Here is a 23,928-nt window from a genome sequence, read left to right as displayed (position 1 = left end):
TGTAGCATTAGTCAGACCGGCCCATGAGCAAGGCAGGCCAGACCATACAGGGGTGTGATATTAAAGTCATTAAAAGAGCTCCCCAGGGCAGCTAGGTGGTGCAGTGGTTAAAGCACCGGCCCTGGATTCAGGAGTACCTGAGTTCAAATCCATCCTCAGACACTTGACACTAGCTGTGTGACCCTGGGCAAGTCACTTAACCCCCATTGCCCCACAAAAAAAAAGAGCTCCCCATCCCCATGAACCTATCAGCATCTTTGACTCTTTGTAGTGCTTGAAATTTCCTACTTTTTTTAGACAGGGGAGTGATCTTGTTAAATGAAGATAGTTCACAAGGAAAATTTGCACCTTAAATCATTGTCTCCTACGAAGCATTGGTGATGGAGCAGCTAGATGGTTCATTGGATGGAGCACTGGGCCTGGAGTCAGGAAGCTCTGAGTTCAAATCCGACCTCAGATTACTTACGAGCTCTGTGACCCTGGGCAAGTCACTTAACCTCTGTTTGCCTTGGAGGCAGCTAAGTGGCACAATGGATGTAGAGTCAGGAAGCTCTGAGTCCAAATTCAGCCTCAGACACTTAATAACTGTGTGACCCTGGGCAAGTCATTTAACCCCTGTTTGCCTTAATCCACTGGAAGAAGAAAATGGCAAACCATTCCAGGATTTTTGTCAAGAAAACTTCATGGACAGTTATTGGCATGCTATGGTCTGTGGGGTTACAAAGAATCAGATATGACTGAATAACTGAACAATAAAGCATGGCAATGTGGTTTTTGCTGTGAGGCCTGGGGTGTCTCTTAGACTTTACACCTAGAAGGGACCAATGAGTTAATTTTGCAGAAGGGGAAAGCTAACAACTCTGGACTTCAGTTTGCTCTTCTGTAAAAATGAAGAGATTGGACTAGATGGGCTCTTAAGGCCTCTTCTAGTTATGCGTCTATCACTAAGTGTGGATCACTGAAAATAGTCTCATTTCTGGAGCCAGATGACCTGGGTTCTTATATCCTATCTCTGGTGCTTCCTCTTGTACATGTGTAACCTTGGACAAGTCACTTCCCCATCATGCCTCAGTTTCCCCATCTGTAAAATGAGGAGTTTGGACTAGATGGCCCCTCCATGATCCTATGTCTCTGGATTCATTACTCAGATTAGCCGGGTGTCACCTAGCAAAGAGGAAATGAGGCACAGGCCTTAGGTTAAGTTTGTTTTTTGTTTTTTTTTTTTAGTGAGGCAATTGGGGTTAAGTGACTTGCCCAGGGTCACACAACTAGTAAGTGTTAAGTGTCTGAGGCCAGATTTGAACTCAGGTACTCCTGAATCCAGGGCCACCTAGCTGCCCCTCTTAGGTTAAGTTTTGATAGGGAAGAGGCACAGGTCAGGGGGGATGACAGACTGTTGACAAATAAAAGTCCCCTAAGTGAGGGCTGGGGAGCAAATGGCAAGAGGTGGGGAGTTGGGACACTTGGCTGTAGATAGTAGAATAAAATCACAGAGGCAGCTAGGTGATGCATTGCATGGAGTAATGGGCCTAGAGTCAGGAAAATCTGAGTTCAAATCTAGCCTCAGATACTTAATAGCTGTGTAACCTTGGGCAAATCACTTAACCTCTGTCTGACTCAGTTTCTTTAGCTGTAAAATGAATATAATAACAGTCCCTACCTGGAAAGGTTGTTGTGAGGATCAAATGAGATCATATCTATAGCACATAGTAGATGCTTAATAAATGCTTGTTCCCCCTTCTTTTTCTTCCCCCACTTAGTAATTATGGCAGGGGGAGGATATGCAATACTTGGTAAGCTCCTTGGGAGCAAGAACGGCTTTATTTTTCAACAACAACAACAACAAAATAGTTTGGGGCCGCTAGGTGGCACAGTGGATAAAGCACTAGCCTTGGATTCAGGAGGACCTGAATTCAAATATGGCCTCAGACACTTGACAATTACTAGCTGTGTGACCCTGGGCAAGTCACTTAACCCTCATTGCCCTGCAAAAACAAAACCAACAACAACAACAAAAAAAGAATGGCTTCATTTTTGTCTTTATATTCCCAGTGCCTAATCACAGTGCCCAGCACATAGTAGGTACATAATAAAATATTTGTTGAATTAAATCAAAGGAAAATCATTTTATAGTTTTGCTAAGGGCAAAGCATGCTTGGTTATTTTAGGTAGCAGGTGTGGTGGAGTGTGTTGGGCTGGTTTGTTTCATTGATCAGGCCCTGCTGCTCTATCTCATATTTGAATTGAATCAGGCAGGTTAGTTATTGGAGCTGCTTTGGGGTATGGGGAAGAATGGGAGTTCCTGCTATGGAGCTTCAGTAGTGACTGGGGGAAGGGTGGGAAAGGGCCTCTGACTTTCTTGGGTAATGTCACACTAGGGATTCAACTGTGCTTAAGAGTTACATTTGGAGGGGGCAGCTAGGTGGCACAGTGGGTAAAACACTGGCCCTGGATTCAGGAGGACCTGAGTTCAAATCCAGCCTCTGACACTTGACACTTACTAGCTGTGTGACCCTGGGCAAGTCACTTAACCCTCATTACCCTGCAAAAAAACCAAAAAACCACCCCAAAACCCCCCCACCAAAAAAAAGAGTTACATTTTGATAGACTAATGAAGGAAATAATAATAGTAATACCCTATATATAAGGCCTACTATGCTCCAGGTACCATGCTAAACCCTTTAAAAATATCTTCATTGGATCCTCACAAGAACCCTGGGACATAGGTGTTATTATTATCCCCATTTTTACAGTTGAGGACACTGAGGCAGGCAGACATTAAGTGACACACCCAGGGTCTCAGAGCTAATAAGTGTCCAAGGAGGCAAGATTTGAACTCAGGTCTTCCTGACTCCAGGCCCAGAGCTCTATCCACTGTACCACCTAGCTGCCTACTTCCCAGAATAAGCCATGCTCAGTCTCTGCCTATTAAAAATCCCATTCCAACAAAAAACAACAAAAAAACCCCAAAATAAAATCCCATCCCAACATTATTATTTCCCCTCCATCTTCACACCCATACGTAATTCCAAAATTCAGAGAAGGCAGGAAGATCTTGAAGAGTATTTGCTAATTGACCTTAAAGTCATACTACTTAATAAAAGAAAAAAAAAAGTCCCCATACCAAACAGCTCAGGTGTATAAGTTCTAATTCAGCATGCCTTTATTAAGTGCCAGTGGCTCATTATCATGTTTAGGATAAAATACCAACTCATCTGCTTGTCATTTAAAAGCATCCGGTTCCAGCTTATCTTTGTAGGCTGCTTTCTTATTATTCCCTTTCACACAATCTCTATGCAGCCAAACTAGCCATATTGCGATCCTGCCTCTGTGTCTTTGTCCAGGCTGTGCCCCATGACCGGAACATTCCCCTTCCTCACCACCAGCTCTTGGGATCCCAGGTTTCCTTCTGAGCTCATGGACTGGTTCTTAACCTGAGGTCTTTCCGGACCCTTCAGCTGCTAGCACATCCCTCAGAAAACTGCCTTGTATTGTTGGAAGCACACATTTACTAAGGGCCTGCTATGTTCCAGGCACTGTGCTCAGTGCTTTACAAATATTATCTCATTTGGTCCTCAGGATAACACCAAGAAGTAGGTTCTATTATTATCCTTATTTTATAGCTGATGAAACTGAGGCAGACAGAGGTTAAGTGACTTTCTCAGGGTCAAATAGCTAATATGAGGACAGATTTTAACTGAAATCTTCCTGATTCTTGTCAAGTAGTTGGTATGGGTGCAGTGGATAGAGGGTCACACTCGGAGTCAGGAAGATTCGTCTTCCTGGGTTCAAACGTGACCTCAGACACTTATTAACTATGTGACCCTGGGCAAGTCACTTCACCCTGTTTGCCTCAGTTTCCCCATATGTAAAATGAGCTGGAGAAGGAAATGGCAAATCATTCCAGTATTTTGCCAAGAATACCCTAAATGGGGTCACAAAGAGCTGGACATGACTAAACAACAAGCCCAGAACTCTTATCTACTGCATTATCTAGCTGCCTCTATTGGTTTTGTATTTATTGTATATTTCTTTTGATCAATCAGTAAACATTTGTTAAATGCCTACTGTATGCTAGGCACTGTGCTAAGCACTGGGGATACAAAAAGAGGCAAAAGACAGTCCCTGCCCTCAAAAAGCTTACACTCTAAGCACCAGCCCTGGATTCAGGAAGACCTGAATTCAAATCTGCCCTCAGACCCTTGACACTTACTAGCTGTGTGACCCTGGGCAAGTCACTTAACCCTCATTGTCCTGGGGGAAAAAAAGCTTACACTCTAATAGGGGAGGACAACATGCAAACCAATCTATACAAAGCAAGTTATATACTGGATAAATAGGAAATAATTACATGAGGGAAGGCTCTAATGAATAAAATAATTAAAAGAGGGTTTGGGAAAGGCTTCCAGTAAAAGAAGGGATTTTAGTGGAGACTTAAAGGAAGCTAAGGAGGGCTGGGAGTGGACTGGAGGAAGGAGAGCATCCCAGGTATGGGGGACAGCAAGAGAAAACGGCAGGAGCCAAGAGGGGGAGCGGATTGTTCGTGGGACAGCCGGGAGGCCAGGATCAAAGAGGACATGCTGGGAAATAAGGTGTAAGGAGACTGGAGAGGTGTAGGGTGCGGGGTAAGTTATGAAAGGATTCAAATGGAGCATTTTGTGTTTGATCCTAGAGGCAATAGGGAACCACTGGAATTTATTGTGTAGGAAAGTGACACAATTGCTGAATGGAGGATGGATTGGAGTGGGGAGAAGTTTGAGGCAGGCAGACCCACCAACAAGCTATTGGAATAATCAAGGCCCGGAGTGATGAGAGCCTGCACCAGAGTGGTGGCAGTGGCAGTGTCAGAGCAGAGAAGGGGGGATATTGGAGAGATGCTGCAAAGGTGAAATCAATGGGCCTTGGCAATGACTTGGATATGGGGGGTATGGGTGGTGAGAGACAGTTAGGCGCCTGAGGGACTAGGAAAGTGGTGTCACCCTCTGCAGTAACAGGGAAGGTAGGAACAGAGGAGGGTTTAGGGGGAAAGATAATGAGTCCCATTTCAGACATATTGATGTCTCCTGGACATCCTATTGGAGATACAGGAAAAGCAGTTGGAGATTCAAGATCTGAGGTCAGCAGAGAGTTTGGGGTGGGAAAGGTAGGTTTGAGAATCAGCATAGAGATGGTCATTAAGGGAGCCGATGAGCTCACCAAGTGAAGTAGTATGGATAGAGAACCCTGAGGGACACCTACAGTTAGAGGCTGTGATGTGAAGGAGGATCCAGCAAAGGAGACTGAGAGGGAGCCATCAGGTAGGTAGGAAGAGAACCAGGAGGTGGGGGGTGTCCTGAAAGCTTAGAGGACAGCATCAAGGAGATGCAAAAGAATGCAAACTCCAGCATCCACGCAGGAACTTTTATTTCTGCCTTTGTATCTACTTCCTGGCCTATAGTAGTTGCTTGTTGTGTTTAATTAATGATCCACTAATTGATTCATGTTGCCCCATTAAGAGTAACCTAATTAGGAGGGCATGTCACCCTTGCCCAAATATTTCCAGAATTCTCTTTGGAGCTTACCTTCAGGGCCACCTCGGGGGGCCCATCAGACATTCTGTCTTGTTACCTTAGAGTAATACATTATTTTTCTGGCCTGAAATAGTATTCTGTCACCTCAGGCACCAGACTTGGCTCCAGATGGCTTTTGGAGGTTTCAAAAATCAAATTCCCCCCTTATGGGATGAAGGTACAACATCATTGAAGGTATTCAGAAGACTGAGCTTTGAACATAGAACATGCTTTAAAAGGCTTTATTGAATTACATTATCTGTACTGTTTGTCTGATAGAATATAAGCCCCTGGATGGCAGAGACTAGTTCATTTTTTATTATTTTTTGGTCCTTGTCTAGCTGCTGTTGCTATGGAGACGAGAGACCTAAGCAGACAGCCTCCCAGGATTCTCTTGGTGACATGTTTTGAACTTAGACTTCTGGGACTGTGTTTTTAGAGATTTCTAGAGGAAAGGAGCCAGGCCTGACACTCTCAGTTCTGGGGCCCCTCTTCCATCTGTCTAGCGAAAGCAAGAGTGGCTGCAGCCAGTCAGTCAGTCAGTCAAGCATTTATTAAGCACTTACTTTTTGCCCCGCATGGTACCAAGAAATGGAAGGAAAGAATGAGGGAGCAGGTGCTCTGATATTTGGTGCTCTGTTTGACCCTTGCCTGACCACAAGGTCCTAGAGGGAAAATGAAAGCACGGGCTCTCTCCTTCTGGCCCAGAAATCCCCAGGAACACCATTTCAGAAGTCCACATTCCCCAAATCCCCACCCACCTGGTGTACTTTGGTCCTCTTCTCATCCCCATAGCAACACAGATGCTGCATTCATATCCCCAGCATCTAGCACAGGGTCTAACACAAAGTAGGCACTTAATAAGTGTTTATGCAATTGAATTGAATTGTCAGATTTCAGTACTGGGAGAGAGGCGATGTGATACAATAGAAAGAATGTTGTATTGCAAGTGAGAGAGCTTCCTTGTTGAAGAAATGAAGGAATGAATTGAATTGATGGCAACCTTCAAAGGAAGTTCCAAAGGAGAAATTTAAAAATTTCCTTGAGCTGTGGCAACAGAACTACAGAGAGCTCACATCTGGACCTGGAGGCAGGAAGACCTGAGTTCAAATCTAGCTAGATACTTACTAGCTGTGTGACCCTGGGCAAATCACTTCACCTCTGTCTCATCTGTAAAATGAGAATCATACTAGCTTCTACTTCCTAGGGTCATTATCAGGATGAAATAATATTTGTCAAGGACTTGGCAAACCTTAAAGTGCTATATAAATGCTAGTTATTATTGATTAATATTAAAAAAAACATCCAGGGCCATCTCCAGTCATCCTGATGTATATCTTGCCACTGGACCCATATGGTTCTGGAGGAGAGAGTGAGATTGGTGATATTACACAGCTCTCCCTCACTTAAATCCAATCCAGTGCAAGTCATGACATCACCTCCCTAGGTCATGGTGTTCTTTGAGAACAAAGGACAAACAACAACAATATAATTAACACCAATGTTGTTATTATTAATTAATATTAATATAATAAATACCAACGTTGTTATTATTAATATGATATGATGTGATGTGATATATGACATGATATAATGCAACATAATAAACATTAACTGTTATTAGTTAATATTCCTGCAATATAATTAATATTAACACTGCTAACATTCATGTGACATAATTAATAACATTGCCTATATTCATGTAATAGAATTAATATGAACACTGATATTATTAATATTAACATTACATAATTAATATCAAAGTTGTTATTATTATCTGAATGTATTCATTCAATGATAATAATAGAACAAGGAGGTTTTAATCTTTCCTTACTCTGCCCTGTTCAGTGCCACATGATAGGAAGGGCATTGGCAAACCAGAACACATATAGAGGGGGGCAACTAGATGGCTGGAGGACTGGAAACTATGGCTCATGAATAACTGTTTAGTCTGGAGAAGGGAAGACTTAGGGGAGAAACGGAATAAAAAGCCTTTTCAGTCCTGCGGGTCCCCCTTCTACTCCCATGATGACAAGGGTGAAATAGCAGAAAAAGAGACAGAAAGTGCTAAGAATAGCACAAGTTCTAGAATTAAAGCTAGCAATATTAGCTTTATAGTTTTTATGATAAATGCAAAATCTTTGTCTATTGTCCAATGACCAATGAATTGACATACTGTTGGAAGAAATGAACCATGTTCATGAGAATATTCTCCCTATCCATAAAACCAGAAGACAAAAAAGGAGTTGCTGCTAATTTAGAAGGATCAAGCCACTGATCAATTAACAAGCATTTATTCACTGCCTACAATATACCAATAACTTTGCTAAGTCCTGAAGATAAATTAAAATATTTTTAACAAGCCTTTAAAAAAAGCATGTACTATGTTCCAGGCAGTGTACTAAGTGCTTTACAAATATTATTTCTTTTGATCTTCCAAACAATCCTGTGAGGCAGTTATTATCCCTATTAGGGGATAATAATAAAAAAGAGGTATCATTATTCCCATTCTACATATGAAGAAACTGAGGCAGGCAGAAGTTAAGTTACTTGCCCAGGTTCATACCACTAGTAAGTGGATTTGAACTCAAATCTTCCTGAATCCAAGTCCAGAAGGTATTGGATATGGTGAGCACTGAACCAAATCATGCATACAAAAAATGGCTGACCACATCTTAGTCAATCCAAGAAGCATTTATCAATCACTTGCTAAGTGCTAGAGAGTTCAAATACAAGCATTAAAAAAAGATATAGGGCAGCTAGGCGGCGCAGTGGATAGAGCGCCGGCCCTGGATTCAGGAGGACCTGAGTTCAAATCCAGCCTCAGACACTTAACAATTACTAGCTGTGTGACCCTGGGCAAGTCACGTAACCCCAATTGCCTCACAAAAAATAAATTAATTTTAAAAAAATTAAAAAAATATATATATATATATAAATTGCTGCCCTCAAGGAGCTTACATTCTAATGGGAGGAGACAACACAAATGGGGAAGCTGAAAAGGACTGTGTGTATAAGGGAGGAAGAGATGAAAGTAAATTTCAGGGGGCGAGGAGGGTGCATTTGAAGTATTGCATAGAAAGTCCTTGACAGCCCAGATTGCAGCCTGGAAAAGAATGAAGGCCTATTTGGCCTGGATGTCCTCCTTAAAAGGTAGGTTCTGGGAGGAATCAGCCAATCAGAGGGAGAGGACACAGAGCTGAGGTTATTTCCAATGTTCCAACAGGTTATTTCCTGTTCCAAATCCAGGGGTAGAGTGAACTTTCAAGTTAAAGAGGTTTCTCGGGGTATTTCTTAGGGAAACAAATGATTTACTGGTTACTGATGGATTACCTGATTACTGAGTTACAGCCACCTCAGCTATATGTGTGTGCAGCAGTTTGTGAGATCAGAGGTCAAAGTCAATTTTAAATGACAACAGGGGTTCTTTACCTGGCACTTTTTAAAAAAGACATTTTGATAACTGTATTTCAGTAGAAGCAATGCCCTTTGCAATTCTATGTATCTTTTATACATTTAAAAACTTGTTCTGACAATGGGTTTGCAGGTTTCACCAGACTGTCAGAGGGGTACTTGACACAAAACCCTTTAAGTTAGAAGAAAAGATGAAAAGAAGACCTTGAATACAATCACAATTACTTGTTCGGGTAATGCCCCCCCCTCCAAATGGGATATGGAAACAGTAAAGATACTGATTTTTATGATTATCACTTCCTAGCAAAGTTCAACTTCTATAAAGCAGTCACCATAATGAGGAGGCAAGAAGAGATTAGGAACTTCCTTCTTCAGCAAACATTTGATTGTCTTGCTAAGTAGAGACACAGAAACCAAGTTACACAATACCAGTTAAAAATATTTTTGTTGTTGTTCAATCATTTCAGTCCTGTCTGACTCTTCATTGGGGTTTTCTAAACAAAGATACTGACGTGGTTTGCCATTTCCTTCTGCAGCTCATTTGACAGATGAGGAAACTGAGACAAACAGGGTTAAGAGACTTGCCCAAGGTCACACAGCTATCAAGTGTCTGAAGTAAGATTTAAACTCAGGAAGAGGAGTCCTCCTAAATCCAGGCCTGTCACTTTATCTACTACACCACCTAGCTGCCCCCAGTTAAAAATATACTCATTTGCTAAGCACTACATAGAAAGATGGAGGAAGATCACAAGCCATATTGCTTTAGAAAATAGCCAAAAACCCAGCAGAGGTGAAAATAAATCTGCAGAACAAGACTAGACATGAGACCCAAACAAATCATATCATCCCAAGAGCATCTAGACAGAAAAGGGAACAGATTTGCTGATATTCCTATGACTATCTTATTTTTATTTTTATCATTTATGACTATAGAACTATTACATTTGAGTCCTAACACCTCAATTTCCAATGAGCTATAGCCAGAAGAAGAAAAGACATATAAGGAAGTTGGGAAGGATGCCTGCATCAGAACAAGTACAAACAGAGGAATCCATGCTGGAAGCATCAGTGAGATCCATGTGTCACCAGGGGATGCCCTTAACATAGCCCCCTGAAAGCTATGCCAAGGATTACAGCATTGTAGGGGTAATTGCCTAGTCAAAGCAACAGGTCAGAATCCCTACCAATGTATCTCCTTATACCAACGTGAAGTATGAAAAGTTTGAGAGACATAATTTTTAGATAAATCATTTTATTAATTGTGGTTAGAGAATAATTAGTAAAAAGATGTTCATTTTGGGGCAGCTAGGTGGCACAGTGGATAAAGCACTGGCCTTGGATTCAGGAGGACCTGAGTTCAAATCTGGCCTCAGACACTTGACACCTACTAGCTGTGTGACGTTGGGCAAGTCACTTAACCCTCATTGCCCCACAAAAATTAAAAAATACAAAAAAAAAATGGACATTTGGCTTTCTCTCTTAAACCAAAGACCTTTCATGGAGATCTCTTGATGTTTATATACCACTGGAAGAATGGGTATTCTGGACAGACACAAATCAATTCTGATTGGTTAACAATTAATGAGAGGTGGGCCTATTTTAAGGAGAGGTTGGGTATGTGACTCTAATCATGTCACTTACAGACAGAGAGACTCATCTCAAACCAGACCACTCCCGCCTCAGTCAATCTATATACATTGCCCAGTGGGTGGACAACGAATGATAGTGGGTTAAGAATTCCACCTTAGGGGCCGCTAGGTGGTGCAGTGGATAGAGCACCAGCCTTGGATTCAGGAAGACCTGAGTTCAAATCTGGCCTCAGACACTTGAGACTTATTAGCTGTGTGACTCTGGGCAAGTCACTTAACCCCAATTGCCCTGCAAAAACAAACAAACAAACAAAAACAAAGAAAAAAAGAATTCCACCTTAGATTCTCTTTGTAAGGTCTTCTGGTCGGGTGGAGCGAGAAGTGTGTATGCAGAGGATTTGGGCAATCTCATACGTCATCAATGTTCTTCCCAAGAACTGGCTGAATAACCTAAAGGGTTTATTTCTGAATGAGGAAACACTAAGAAAAAAAACCACCCTGGATTCCACTCTACCCCCTATATTAATTAGTTATTAATATAAGAGAGGAATAATAATTTCTCTCACCAGACCAAACCAGTTGACCTGTTATTTCAAAGAAAAGGGCATTTAATAAACAGAATAGCACAGTAATTAAAAAGGACAAATTTTTCATAGGCAAAGGAACACGGTATCTCAGCCTTCCATGCTGCTAATAGGAGAAGAGATTCTCCCAAATAACTTAAGCTCCAAGGGCTGCATCTCCCAGCTGAACCACCTCTTGTGGCTTCCTTGGATGAATTTCTCAGAAGCCTATTACACTTCACTGATGCAACCTGGGCATTTAAGCACTTACTTACAACAAGCATTTATTAAGCCCTTACTTATGATAGGCACCAACTGTTGGTCCGTGAAGCTGCCATGAGAAGATACCACTGTCTTCCACTGGGCTCCTCCTTTTTTTTATTTGCAGGGCATTGAGGGTTAAGTGACTTGAAGAGAGGTGGGAAAAGCCTCCTGTTTAAAGTGATATTTCAGCTGAGACTTGAAGGAAGCTTGGCAGCCAGAAAGCAGAAGTGAGAAGGGGAAAGGGAGGGAAGTTAACCTCAGTTTCCTCATCTGTGAAATAGGGATAATAATACATCTACCTCCTGAGGATCAAATAAGATAATATCTGTAAAGTTCTTAGTACAGTGCCTGATTATATCCATATCCATATCCATATCCATATCCACATCCACATCCACATCCACATCCACATCCACATCCACATCCACATCATATCCACATCCACATCCACATCCACATCCACATCCACATCCACATCCACATCCACATCCACATCCATATCATATCCACATCCACATCCACATCCACATCCACATCCACATCCATATCCATATCATATCCACATCCATATCATATCCACATCCACATCCACATCCACATCCACATCCACATCCACATCCACATCCATATCATATCCATATCATCCACATCCACATCCACATCCACATCCATATCATATCCACATACACATCCACATCCACATCCACATCCATATCATATCCATATCCACATCCACATCCACATCCATATCCACATCCACATCCACATCCACATCCACATCATATCCACATCCACATCCACATCCACATCCATATCATATCCACATCCACATCCATATCATATCCACATCCATATCCATATCATATCCACATCCACATCCACATCATATCCACATCCACATCCACATCCACATCCACATCTACATCCACATCCACATCTACATCCATATCTATAGTCTCTATCTCTATATATATCTATATGGTAGGTACCATATAAATTATAATTATTATTATTTTAATAGGTAAGAGGTAGAGTCAATGACCTTTTCCCTATATCCCTACCACAGCACTCAGATGGCTACTCCCCCCCACACCCTGTTATACCTGATTACTTGTGAGGGAGGCAGTGAAAAGAATGTTGAACTTGGAAACAGAGGACCTGAGTTCAAATTCAGTCTTTTCTCCTTAATACCACTGTGATTTTGAGCAAGTCATTCAATCTCTAGGTGTCTAGGTTTTGTCACCTGGTGGTAGCACAGTGAATAGAGTCCTGGACCTGAAGTCAGGAAATCTCGAGTTCAAATCCAACTACCAGCACTTACTAGCTCAAGTCACTTAACCTCTGTTTGCTTCAGTTTCCTCAACTGTCAAATGAGATTACTCTCAGGGTTGTCATGAGCATCAAATGAAATAATATTTGTAAAAGCCCTTAGCACAGGGCCTGACACGTAGTAGGAGCCTAATCAATGCTTATTTCCTTCTCTTCTCCCTTTCAGCTTGAGATCTATGAAAACTATGATTACTCAAAAGAAATCAGCCTTTCAGTGCACACAGAAAAACCCAAATGGATATAAAATGCTTATTGTCCGGACTAGGACATGCAGCTGGATGCCTATCATGTGAAGGAATCCATAATACTGTGTATGTAGGCCAGGCACTGCAGGTGGATAGATGATGAGCAGGGCCCCAGAACTGAATAGAAAGAAGAGAGTAGGCTGAATTTCATTTGGAAAATTGTGAAGTGCTTTTAATGATACCAAGTGGCCGCCCAGAACAAAACCCCAGCTTTATAAACCCAGGGTTTTAGGATGCTGTGTGGTGATGAATATTAGAACACCACAGCCCCTCCTTCTCCAAAAAAAGCCTTTGCTGTTCCCCTTAATGCTAGAGCCTGCTCCCTGACATGGTCCTTACTGGATCTTGTCTGTGTATAATTATTTGCATGTTGTCTTCCCCCATTAGATTGGGAACTCTTTAAGAGTAGGGATTAAAGGGGCAGCTAGGTGGCGCAGTGGATAAAGCACCAGCCCTGGATTCTGGAGGACCTGAGTTCAAAATCTGGCCTCAGACACTTGATACTTACTAGCTGTGTGACCCTGGTCAAGTCACTTAACCCCAATTGCCCTGCAAAAAGAAAAGAAAAGAGTAGGGATTATTTTTCACCTATTGTATACCTAGCACTTAGCTAGTGTCTAGTATATAGTAGGCACTTACTAAGTTCTTGTTGACTTGACTCTTAAATAGCAAGTATCCCAAAGGCTGATGAAGAGAGCAAATGGGCATAAGTAGGCTGTGACATGTTTCCGATGATGAGCTAGCTGGCTAGAGCATTTACTAAGCATTTACTATGGGCCAGGCACTGGACTGTGCTAGGCATACGAATATAAGCAAATCAGATGACTCCTACCATCTAGAAGCTTACATTTTAATGGAAGAAGTTAAGCACAATAAAAGAGCAATTCCATAGAGAAAGGGTCCACCTGTCTTGGCCAACAACAGCACCAAATGCTATGAATGGATATGTAAATTCAGTATCCCCCAGGAAGAGCAGTGCCTCTCAGACCATAGGCTCTGCTTCTAGCTCTGTCACCATAGCCATCATCCAGGGGAATAACGAATGGGTGTACCATTACTACCATTACCTATGCCAACTTGGAAGCAAATTGGTGGGCTTAACAGCCCCGCAGGAGTATTAAGACCAAGAACTAGGGGGAACAACAACAAATTCCACCTGCTGTATTTGCCCCCTCCCCAGCCCTCGGTATGAGCCTTTCTTTCAGCCTGGCCCTGTAGTCATCCTCCAGGGAAGGAACCCTCATGGAGCGGCAGCCCCCACTTGCCTCCTTGGCATCCACTGCTACCAAAGACACCCCCCCAAAAAAAGTCATAACCCCACAGATATTGGCACCATCAAGTAGTTCAACATCAGAAACTGATATGGTTTTATGAATGGAAATGACCCTAGAGAAGATGCATTGTCATCTGCTTTGTCATTTTCTCCTAAAGACCAGGGGCCTTCTTATCTGCCTTACAGCTGAAACCTCCTATATGTGTTGACACCCCATGGAGGTTCTTAGCCACTTTTTGTGTGCCGGATCCCTGTGGCAATCTGTTAAGCCCATAGAAGAATGTATTTAAATGAAGAAAATGAAATAGATAGGATTATAAGGAAAACCAATTCTCCTGAAATAGAGTATAATATATATATGTACATATATATATATATATATACACACACACATACATATATACATATATACTGTGATGTTTAAAATCTAAATTGTGGTCGCCTTAAATCAGAAGCTTCAGCTCTAGTCTAGCCTAGAGTTCCAGCCTGGTTGGGTTCTTCCTGAAGTCCTCCTCCACAAGCCTGCTTTAATCAGGAACACCCCCCAAGCTGTTTGTGGAAGCTTTTTATAGGTCTGGAACAGAGGCAGTCCTTACACACTGCTTCAAGCTGATTGGTTGGCATCATCCAAATCCATTGTCTTTGAAGGTGTTCTCAAGTTGAGTTCACAGTCTAGTTTCTGAGAACAATACCTTCTTAAGGGATAGCCAGGTGTGATTACAATCCAATTAACTTGAAGTAGGCTTAATCAGCAGTCAATCACTCTCACTTGATTCAATCAGTCTAGATTAATCTCCAGGTGGGTCTTTGAGTATCTGCTAAATCCCATTATTTCATCACATACACAAACACATGCAATACACATACACACATACAATACACATAAATATACATGAGCATATATGTATGTGTATATATATATATGTATATATGTATCTGTATATATATAATTAAGTTCACAGACCCCAGGTCTGGTTTTGAGATTGGATCTCCTCATCTTGCCCACGTTGGAAGTGCATCAGCCACTCACAGGCCTGATCCCAATTCTAATTGTTATAGAAGCTTTAATCTACTCAGATTTTCTGAACTGGGCCAATTTGCCCCTCTCTAAAGGAACCGGTGATGTATAACTCCTTCTTTCATGGTGGGAAGAAGGGCTTCTCATATTGGTACCAGACTTAGTGGAGATATCCAGTCAGTTTTATTGACTCAGAGCTCCCCAAACCAAGTGATCTACTAGCCTTGGCTTCCCTAGCTGCAGGGACCAAAGGCTAGCTCCGTCATTGCTAGCCTAGACCCCAGGTTGAGAACCTCTGCTCTCTGCGGGATCCATGGGAGAGCATGGGCAAAAGTTGCCCAGTATGAGAAGCCACAGATGAGTTTCAGTCTGTAGTGAAGTGAATTCCTACACTCATAATAATAGTACCTACCTCTTAGGGTTGTTGTAAAGATGAGATATTTGTAAAGCTCTTACAAATCATCATCCCAGCTAATATTTATATAGAGCAGCTAAGTGTTACAGACTCATCTTCCTGAGTTCAAATCTGGCCTCAAACACTTACCAGCTGTGTGACCCTGGGCAAGTCACTTAACCCTGTTGAGCTTATCTATAAAATGAGCTGGAGAAGAAACTGGCAAACTACCCCATTATCTTTGCCAAGAAAACCTCAAATGGGGTTATGAAGAGTTGGACATGACTGGAAGGACTGAACAACGGCAAAAACCATTTAAGTAGCATTTAAAATGTGCCAGGCCCTGTGCTAAGCTCTTTGCAATTATTATCTCATTTGATCCTCACAAAAATTCTGCAAGGTAGGGCTATTATTATCCTCATTTTATAGATTTTTCAAGATTAAACTTAAAAACTGTCCACAGTTGTTCTTCTCCAGGAGAAGAAAAAAAAAATCTACCTTATTAGCATTTTCTTCATTACTTTCTTAAGCCTAGCCAATAAACAAGACAATAAATCATTACCTGATTTGCAGCTTTTGCCAGTTTCTGAGGTGTGAATAGTCACATTGTAAATTTAACAGCTGGCTCTCAGAAACCAGTGAGATCTGGCTCCAGCACACCCTCGGAAGCTTACTCTCTAACTCCCATTCCACAAATCCACTCCAGTTTTAGAAAGCAATAACCACCAGGAAGAAAGTCAGCAGTTGCATTGTGGATAGAGAGCTGGGGAAGTTCCCTACACAAGAGAGCCGGTTGTTAAATATTTACCAACATACCTTTGACAACATGACGAGTCATCTTAGAACAGAGGATGACTGACCACTTGTTGGGGATTTTTTTTAGAGGGAATTCCCATCAGCTATGGGCTGGAAAGTAAAAAGAGTGTTTTCACTGGAGTACGAAGACTTAGGTTCAAATTTCCCCTCTGATGCTGTGTTATTTTGACAAGTCACTTGCCTCCTGAGCTTCAGTTTCCTCATCTCTAAAATGGGAGGTTTGGACTAGATGTTCTCTGCAGTCTAGCTCTAAATCTCAAAGGCCTTGGTGGTCCCTTCCAATGCTGAGATTCTAGGAGTACTTGGTCTGTTTGTTAAAACAAGTCAGGTGACTTCATCGGTTCACCTCAGATGACAACAACCCCCTAGCCGGACTCTCTGTTGGTAGTTTCTCCTCTTGACAATAGTCTTCTTCACCTTTCCTAGTTGTTATAAGTATAAAGCTCTCAAAGGCAGAAACCATATCCTATCTGCCGGATCCTAGTACTGGGCAAATAATCAATGCTGAGAAGCTGATAAGGAAGTGAGGAGACAGGATTTCAGTGACTCGCTATTATCTGCTGCATCAAATCCAAATTCCTCAGCCTGACTCCATTTTCCTCCCTTTCACCTCACCGACCTTGTTTTCCCCCACCAATGCTGACTCTCAGCTCCAAGGGGGCCCATCTTATAATTTGCTTGTTTCCCCCCTTATCTTTACATGTTCTATGGAATGCCCCTTTCTTCTTCCTTTTTTTTTAACCAGACCTGAGATTTCAATGGTATAGGAAACTCCCAGGAAATACCCTCTACCAATGCAAATTGGTATGTGCTTTGTAATGTTTTTTATTTGTTCATTTATTTATTTATTTATCTACCTATCTATCTATTTATTTATTTATTTTTAGTGAGGCAATTGGGGTTAAGTGACTTGCCCAGGGTCACACAGCTAGTGTTAAGTGTCTGAGGTCGGATTTGAACTCAGGTCCTCCTGACTCCAGGGCCAGTGCTCTATCCACTGTACCATCTAGCTGCCCCTGTTCATTTATTTTTGGTGATGGAGAATTACCTGGACTACAGAGAAGTGACAAGAGAGAGAGAGAGGGAGAGAGAGAGACAGAGAGACAGAGAGAGACAGAGAGATAGAGAGACAGAGACAGACAGAGAGAGGAGGGAGAAAGACAGAGAGAGAAACAGAAACAGACACACAAAATATTAAACATTTACTATATGCCAAGTACTGGGTATACAAGTATAAAAAACCAAGCTGGTCCCAACTCTCAAAGAGCTTACATTCTAATGGGGAAGAGAGAACATAAAGGGGAGCTAGAAAGTGGGAGGAGAGGATACCCAAATGGAAGCAAAGCTGCTGATGAGATGGAGCATTTCTGAGGGTAATTTGAGCTGGGAGTGAAGGGAATATGGCTCAGGCCTTTCAGGCAATGGCTGTCTCAGCCAGAGACTCGCCAATCAAGAGAGCAGGACCCAGGGCCACAGTCATCCCCGGGTGGGCAGAACTACTGAGAAGGTGGAACAGGCAGGAGATTGAGTTGAGTTGGGGTTGAGTTTAGACTGTAAACTTCATGAGGACAGGAGGGTTTGTTTTATCTAAACTTTGTATTTACCCAGTGTCTGGCATAGTGCTTTGCACCCAGGACAAACTTAATAAATGCTTGCAGAAGTGAATTTTTATATTGCTTTGTAATTGCCTTTTTTTGGCGGGGCATTGAGGGTTAAGTGACTTGCCTAGGGTCACACAGCTAGTAAGTGTCAAGTGCCTGAGGCCAAATTTGAACTCAGGTCCTCCTGAATTCAGGGCCGGTGCTTTATCCACTGCACTACCTAGCTGCCCCTGTAATTGCCTTTTGACTTGAGCCTGTTTACCTCAGTTTCCTCATCTGTAAAATGAGCTGGAGAAGGAAATGGCAAAACCACTCTGGTACCTTTGCCAAGAAAACCCCAAAATAGGATCATGAAGAATCAGATATGACTGAAATGGCTCAACAACAAAAATTACTTTTTGATCCTTTCAAAATAAGTCATTTTTATCTAGTACTTTAAGGCAGGTTGGTGGCACAGTGTATAGAGGGCAGAGACCAAAGTCAGGAAGACTCATCTTCCTGAGTTCAAATCTGGCCTCAGACACTTAGAAGCTGTGTGACCCTGGGCAATTCACTTCACCCTGTTTGCCTTAGTTTCCTCTTCTGTCAAATGAGCTGGAGAAGGAAATGGCAAACCACTCCGGTATCTCTGCCAAGAAAACCCCAAATGGGAATCACAAAGAGTCAGACACAACTGAAATAACACAGCTAGTAAGTATCTGAGGCTAGATTTGAACTCAGGAAGATGAGTCTTCCTCACTCCAGTCCTAGCACTCCATCCACTGTATCACTTAGCTGTCCAGTGAGAAGAGGCAAACTGAAGCTAGGGATCTTTGATTATCCACCCACCCCCAGACTGTTGCCCATTGAAGAAAGCACTGAATTTGGTGTTAGAAAACCTGGTTGTGAGTCATAGCTTTGTGGCTTCCTCCAGGTCCGATTTGGGCCTTTTCTTACTTGTGAAATAAGGCTGTTGGGCTAGATGTTCTCTGCTCTCCTTTCCGACCCCAAATCTATGGTCCCGAGCTCCTAGGAACCATCCATTGGGTTCAACACTTAACAAGGTCTTGGTGCCTGAGTGTGAGTCATAGGAGGGTGCCCAAGGGCATGGGCCTCTGACTTCATGAAAGGAGTTTCTTGGACTCTTCCCCACTCCAAATTACTTATCAGCGGCACACATTCAGGTCAGCTCTCTTGAAGCCGGTGAGATTCTACCCATGGCCAAGAAGAGTCACAGAGAAGTGAAATCTCGCTACAAAGGCAATAAAATAAATGTACTGGATCTGGAGATTATTGCAGTCATAGGTTGAGAGCAAGAAGGGGCCTTAAGATGATTGCTAAGATAGCTCATATTTACAGAGACCTTTGAGGTCTCTACCCTACTTTCTTCATAACAACCCAGTGAGCTAGTTAGTGTAAGTATTTTTATCCGCTAGTGTCCTCAGAGGAGAGACAGGTGTGGTGTAGTACACAGAGCACAGGCCTGGGAGTTGGGATAATAAGAATAACAATAACAAATAGTAACAACCATAATAGTAGCCAGAATTTGTATAGAGATTTAAGGTTTGCAAAACACGGTACAATATTTTATCCTTTGAACAGGGCAGCTAGGTAGTGCAGCAGTGAATAGAGTGCTGGGCCTGGAGTTGAGAAGACCTGAGTTCAAATTCAGACTCAGATATTTACTAACTGTGTGACTCTGGGCAAGTCACTTCACCCTGTTTGCCTCAGTTTCCTCATCTGTAAAATGAGCTGGAGAAGGAAATGGCAAATCACTCCAGTATCTTTGCCAAGAAAACCCCCAAAAGGGGTTGCAAAGAGTCAGAAACAACTGAAAAATGACTAAACAATAATAACAATCCTTAGAACAACCTTGGGAAGTAGGGGCTATTATGGGGATAACATTTTATAGATGAAGAAACAGGGGCAGATAGCAATTAAGTGACTTGCCCCAAATTCCACAGCTAGTGTCTGAGGTCATATTTTCACTTGGGTCTTCTTGATTCCAGGTTCACCTCTTTATCCATTGTGTACCCCAGCTTCCTCTAATAAAAAGAGGCAAATGTATCCACTGTGTTACTGAGGATGACCTGAATTCAAGTTCTGCCTCTGACAAATATTGGCTGTTTAAACCTGGATAAATTTCTTAATCTCTCAGGACCCCCAGGGAACTGTGACTATAAGTTGTGGAACAGCAGCTCATCTGTGTTGATAAATCCCTGATGAAATCTTGGTTTCTCTCTGTCTCTCTGTCTCTCCCTCTCCCTCTCTCTCCCCCTCCCCCTCTCCTTCTCTCTCCCCCTCCCTCCTTCTCTCTCTGTGTCTCTGTCTCTGTGTGTCTCTCTCTTTCTCTGTCTCTGAGTCTTTCTCTCTCTGTCTCTCTCCCTCCCTCATACCCCCCTCTCTCCCCCTCTCCCTCTCTTCCTCTCTCTATCTCTGTTTATTTCTCTTTCTCTCTCTCTGTCTCTTACATACAGACACACACGTTTATCTGTGTACATGTAACCCCCTCAAGGCCAAAGATCAGGGTTGTTACCCCCATTATATCCCCAGAGTCTAGAACACTGGTGAAATGTTTGTTGTTGAATCCCTTTTTTGGAGATGAAGAAACCGAGGTTCAGAAAGCAACACAGCAAGAATTGATGCATAGTAAGCTCTTTAATACAAGCTAATTGACTGAGTTGATTGATACAGAATTCGGCTTTGTAGATGATTCTCAGTGGCTACCTCTTTTATTCTCTCTGGATACCTCTCACCAGCATCCTGAATTCAGTCTCTTCTTGGTCCTGGGTCTTTTTGTTTGATTCCCAAGAAATCTAGTTTCAGTGCAAAGAATCGGGAAATCTGGATTCAATTCAGTCCAATTGCATTTATTAAGCATTTGTTTATTACACTAGAATTTATTAAGTGCCAGACACTGGTAGGCCCTGGCAATACAAAACAAAAATTAAATAGTTCCTGCCCTCAAGGGGTTTACATTCTGCTGGGGTGGGGGAAGATGGATAGAATATATACATAGTTAAGTAAATACAAAGTATAGACAAGATATAGACAGTAAGGAAATGTAAAGCATATGCAAAATATTACAAAGGGATTTCAAGACAACAAAGATCTGAGTTTGAACTCAGCCTCAGATATTTACTAGCTGTATGGCCCTGGGCAAGTCACTTTACTTCTGTCCAACTCGGTTTACTCAACTGTAAAACGGGAATGATAATATCACTTATCCCCAGAGTTGTTGTGAGAATAAAACGAGATAATATATTTGTAGGACCTATTTTTTTTTTTGCAGGGCAATGAGGGTTAAGTGACTTGCTCAGGGTCACATAGCTACTGTAATGATTGGAATGATGCCACCTACTGGAGACTTACTATAGGAAAGCTCCACCATGAGGAAAATGCCTCAGAGGGCAAGGCCATGTGGCTTTTCCTTGGCGTCAGGAAATGATGTTTGCTCATGGGTGCTGTCTATCAAGGCTACCAGCGAATCAACTTGAGGCGCCTCCTATTTTCTGGGAGGGGAGAGGAAGGAGGAAAGAGGGCCTGCTTGGAGAGCTCTGTCTCTTTTGGGTTCCTGACTTGATGGTGGTGGTGGCGGCAGAGGACTTCACAAGAAATTTGAGGAAAGATAGGAATGCCAGGCTGTTGGAATTCTATTCTCAATCTTTCTCTTTCTATTTTTCAATAAACCCTTAAAAACCTAAACTCATTTTATCAGTGATTTTAGTCAGTTTCCCCCAAAACTGGGGGAACAGATTAGAATCCACATTTAGAATCTTAAATTACATACTACTAAGTGTCAAGTGTCTGAGGCCCGATTTGAACTCAGATCCTCCTGAGTCCAGGACTGGTGCTTTATCCATTGTGCCACCTAGCTGCCCCAAGACAATATATTTATGAAGTGCTTAGCACTTTAGGGGAGGCAAGGTGGCACAGTGTATAGAGTCAGGAAGACTCCTCTTCCTGAGTTCAGATTCAGCCTCAGATACTTACCAGCTGTGTGACACTGGGCAAGTCACTTTACCCTGTTTGCCTCAGTTTCCTCATCCATAGTATGGAGATAATAATATGTATACCACCTACTGTGTATACTTCATATATGCAATAAGGAGTTATGCAGAGGGTAAAATGCTCTGTAAAATACATCAATGTAAGCTGTCGCTGTTATTACTTTAGTCTCCTGTTATAGGCCTTCTCCCACTGCTGCCTGAAAAGTGAATAAGCATTTATTAAGCCCTCACTAGGAGCCAGGCACTGTGATAAAAGTTAAGGATACAAAGAAAGGCAAAAGCATTCCCTGTGTGCCCCAAGGTATTCTGAGTCTACTGGGGAAACAACATCCCCAGGAGATATTGCTCTTCTGTTTTGCCTTAATCCCTTCATCTCAAATCTCCCCTTGGATATCCAGGGCCTCTGCCTCCCTCTAGCCTTTTCTGCAACTCTGGACATTTGGCTTACCTTGAGCTTTGCTGTGCTGAACCTCAATGAACACTCTCTGGCTCTGGCTCGGTCTCTCTCCCTCCCTCCCTTTTCCTTCCCCTTTCTCTCTCTTCTCTCTGTTTTTCTCTGTCTCCTTTTCCTCTCCTCTCTGTCTCTGTCTGTTTCTTGCTCCCTCCTTCCCTCTCTCCTCTTTCTCTCCTTCCCTCCTTTCTTTTTTCTTTCTTTCTTTCTTTCTTTCTTTCTTTCTTTCTTTCTTTCTTTCTTTCTTTCTTTCTTTCTTTCTTTCTTTCTTTCTTTCTTTCTTTCTTTCTTTCTTTCTTTCTTTCTTTCTTTCTTTCTTTTTCTCCCTCTCATTCCCTTCCTTTTCCCTCTTTCCCTCCTCTCTTCTTCTGCCTCCTTCCCTCTCCCCTTCTCTTTTTTTTCTTCTCTTTCTGTCTCACACACAACTATATATACACATATAGATAGATCTATACGTACACATATAGATAGATAGATAGATATATGAGAAAACCATAAATATGTAACCACAGCTAGCCCAGGGCCTACACTCATTGACCTTACTGTGCCCTGGAGGGCTATGACATCAGAACAAATGACTTCTAAAGTAATGCATGTTGAGTACATCACAAGAGATTGAGTTGGCCCCAGAGCCTGGGAAACCTAGTTTCATTTCTCTCCTCTGACACAGCCTGGCTGTGTGACCCAGGGCAAGTTAATTAACCTCTCTGAGCCTTAGGCTACTCTTTAAGCCTTTAAATCCCAGAGAAGGTGCTTCTCTACATGGCTAGAGGGAGTTCCTTTATCTGGAAATTCCCTGTAAGAGTGAAATCCCTATCCCCATAAGTCAGTGCCTTAAAAGGTATTAATAAAAGTGTTGTTTTTAAGTCTTTACTGACCTGGGGGGGGCATGGTGGTGGTCAGGGAAGGCTTCTTGAAGAAGAAGCTATTTAAACAGGCCTTTAGAAGATGGATAGAAATTCAGCAGGCATTCTGGGTATCAGGAACAATGTAGACAAAGGCATGGACGAAAGGAAGAGAACCATATATATATATATATAATTTATGTCCTCTCCTTGGGCTATTTGTGATCTTATATATGTGTGTGTGTGTGTTATATATGTATGTGTGTGTTATATATATACATATATATATATATATATATATATATAGAGAGAGAGAGAGAGAGAGAGAGAGAGAGAGAACATCACAAATAGCCCAAAGAGAGGACATAAATGATCCTCTAGAACACCACCCCCATTTTACAGATGGAGAAACTGAGGCCCAGGATGGGTGTGTCATAAGTGGCGGAGCTGGGGTTTGGCTACAGGCCACTTGGACTCCAAACCTAGTGCTTTTCCAGATACTTCATGGTTTTTCAGAAATGTAAAGTGATTTATTTGGCAGGAGCATAGGTTATGTGGAGGGAAGTAATATGATATGAGGCTGCAAAT

At 42.2% G+C, this 23,928-nt stretch overlaps 1 protein-coding gene across 1 annotated transcript in view; it reads left to right on the top strand.

The window, feature by feature from the left end:
• CPNE5 (copine 5) overlaps nt 1-23,928 on the top strand; it is a 212,276-nt gene that overhangs the window by 147,921 nt on the left and 40,427 nt on the right. The gene's annotated exons all lie outside the window — the stretch shown is intronic.

This window comes from Dromiciops gliroides, chromosome 4 (assembly GCF_019393635.1).
Source record: "Dromiciops gliroides isolate mDroGli1 chromosome 4, mDroGli1.pri, whole genome shotgun sequence".
Classification (NCBI taxonomy): Eukaryota; Metazoa; Chordata; class Mammalia; order Microbiotheria; family Microbiotheriidae; genus Dromiciops; species Dromiciops gliroides.
The sequence above is the reverse complement of the archived record's forward strand: the minus strand, read 5'-3'. Positions and strand labels throughout refer to the sequence as shown.